Below are 3,406 nucleotides of genomic sequence, written 5' to 3'. Positions count from 1 at the left end.
TATTTTTTTACAAATTGGGTGTTTTTGTTGGTTTTTGGCATATTTTATGTATTCATCAATCCATGCATCCCCATCCATGCATCAGTTAAGGAGCAATACCTACCATCTATACATCCATCCAACCATACATTCATCAGTTTGGGACCAATATAATCTACCATCAATCCATACATACATACATACATGCATAGAAAAATATGTATGTACGAATGGCAATCTCCATTCAATCATGAATTGGGGGACAATACCTACATACCATCCATGCATCCAACCTTCCATCCATTCATGCAAGAATTTCTAATTTACTTTGGTGAGAAACTTCAATGCAGTTCCTCAGTTTTATGCAATCATCCATTCATCCATCCATCTGTCCATGCATCCATCTAAGCATCAATCCATCCATGGATCCATCCGTCCATGCATGCAATATTTCTCATTTCCTGTGGCAAAGAGCTTTAACGTCAATGAACACACTAATGCCCCCACCACATTGTTTCTCATTTTCACGTAATATTAATGGACATCCTGACTAAAGACATCACTGTTAGCATTTAAGGTTGTTATTTTGACATCAATGGCGTCTTATCTAAGATCTAATCGTAGATCTTATCTACACCCACAGAGCCCACGGTTTAACCCACTTTCTATAGACAGCTGATAAAAAGTTCTCTTTCCTCAGAAACCTTGTCTACTTCTCTGTATAGTGTGAGCTCAAGATGACTATTCAGTAGTCGGAAATTACAGTAGAAGGTTTGGTTTCTCTCCACTCAGTCTTCACACCACTCTGGGTTTTCCTGAATGAAGCAATATTGTGAGAAATGCTTTCGTTGAAGTGCAGAGTTGTTTGTTTCACTATGAAAAAAACATGTTATTCTGAGACTTGTAAAGAAGGAAAAAAAAGATCTTGTTAGTAGAAAAATTTCTAGATAGAGCTAGTGTGTTTGTTAACATAGTAAAGGTTAGCAAAGGTTACTCTTGTAATCTAGACTAAACTCTTACTGCAGCGTGTGTCGGAACTACATCCTGTGATATAGACGCTCTACTAATACTGCGTCACTCTCACCACAGGTTGCTGATTTCTTGTGACGGCTTGGAAAAACTCCCCTCAGCTCATTTAGTCTTGCTATTTTCAGCTACATATCAAGTGGAAGAAGATGAAAAAGTTACAGTTTCATAAATGTACAATCAAGAATCCTAGGTTTCATTAGCTCAGGGTACCAGCACCTTACAAATTCACATTTTCAACATACAGCCATGTAATACTACAGGGGCAGTGCAAGGGTTTAATTGTTAGAATTTATGAACATGGACTACTTAAACAGATTGTTCTTATTATGCAATAATTATTGTTTTGTCTTAAGTGGTTAAGCCTCTGAGGTGACATGGTGGTTATTTTTTTAATAGAGGCGTGGCCAAAGTTTAATATAGTAAGGCCAGAAGTTAATATTTCGAGGCCACAAATTATGATGTGACATTATTATTATTATGTATTTATTTATTTATTTATTTATTTAATCATAGACCAGTTATTATGTTGTGGCTAGGGGATGCCATGTCATGGTCATGGCCATGAATTGTGTACATTGACATAATATGTTGTGGAACATGTCTATTTCCTTTGAGAATTCACTTAAAGGTGACGTGAGCTGAGGTGACTCCAATGTGTTATTCCAGGACTGAAGTAAAGTGTAATATTATCAATCATTTTTATGCTTAGGTTCCTGTTGCCAAATTGGTCTAATTCAATTAACTTCTTTGTGTCTTGTTGCCACAAGTTAAGTATTTCTTGGGCACAAGTGTCATATCACAGCAAACCAGTGTCTCCATTTCTCTGTCACGTAAGGAGGTTGAGGACGGATGCAAATGCAGATAAGAGTTTTACTATAGGAGATATAGGCAGACAAATCCAAATCATGAAACAATAGTGAGGTCAAAACAGGCAAATGGTCAGGCGATCAGCAAACAGGATAAACTAGACTAAGACAAGACTCAAATAACGAGAATGAGAACCAGATCAAAATCATGAAATTTTAAGCTAGGAATAAAGGCTTGGTATACGACACAGACAATGGCAACTGAGCGTAATACTTTGCAAAGTCATTGTATTGAAACTGTGTCATGTGCTGTATTACAGGGTGACTACAGAACCTGCACGCTAAGCTTCCTAGCTAGCTCACTTAGCTAGTGGTTAGCAAAATAATTCAGATTTACGATTATGTTATGTTATATTTGGACAGGTTTTGCCACTGTTATATAAATGGCTGAGAATATGACAAGGCAAACTGACTCTCTAATACTGAAACCCCGCTTGTGTCATCCTGTGAAAAAATGAAAGCTATGAAATGAAATGAAATCATTAGGGTGTTTCCAGTTTGCATATTTATAGATCTTTTAAGCCATTTTAGTAGGTTTTTAGGCTTAATATAGTCCCCTCTAAAACTACTGGAACGGTAAGGCTCATTAATTTGTTGTTTGTGCTATACACCACAGACATTTGGGTTTGAGATTAAAAGATGGATATGAGACAAGAGTTTAGGAGAGTTTTAATTTCCTGGTATTTACATCTAAACAACATAAAGCACAGAAACTTTTGTATCAGACCACACAATCTTTAGGCAAGCAAAAGTATAGGAACTGAGTCTTAAGTAAATTAAAGTAAATAACACTAAATATGTGGTTACATATCCCTTTGCTTGCAATAACTGCATCAAGCCTGTGAATCAATGACATCACACAATTGTTGGTTTCTTCTTTTGTGATGCCTTTTCAGGCTTTTACCGCAGTCTCTTTAAGTTGTTTTGGGGTGTTTCTCCCTTCAGTCTCTTCTTTATGAGGTGACATTCTGCTCAAATGGTTAAGGTCTGATGATTGACTTGGCCAATCTAAAACCTTCTACTTTTTCCCCCTGATGAAGTCATTTGTTGAGTTGGCAGTATGTTTTGGATCATTGTCTGTCTGCTATAATGAAGTTCCTCCCAATTAATTTGGATGTATTTCTCTGTAAATTGGCAGACAAAATGTTCCTGTAAACTTCTGAATTCATTCTGCTGCTACCATCATGAGTTACATCATCAATAAAGATTGATGTGTCTGTTCCCGAAGCAGCCATAAAAGCCCAAACCATGACACTACTGGCACCACGTTTCACAAATGAACTTGTATGTTTTGGATCATGAGCAGATCCTTTCTTTCTCCACACTTTGGCTTTTCCATCACTTTGGTAGAGGTTAATCTTAAGGTTCCAGAACTTGAACAGTGGATTGTGATACCTTCACCCCTGCCCTATGGAGGATGTTGGTGATGTTTCTGACTGTAGTTTTGGGGTTTTTCTTCACAGCTCTAACAATGACTTTCTCATCAGCTGTTGTTTTTCTTGGCTGACCTATTCGGTGTCTGTTGTTCAGCA

This window comes from Ictalurus punctatus, chromosome 12 (genome assembly GCF_001660625.3).
Source record: "Ictalurus punctatus breed USDA103 chromosome 12, Coco_2.0, whole genome shotgun sequence".
Taxonomy (NCBI): domain Eukaryota; kingdom Metazoa; phylum Chordata; class Actinopteri; order Siluriformes; family Ictaluridae; genus Ictalurus; species Ictalurus punctatus.
Note: the sequence above shows the minus strand (reverse complement) of the source record.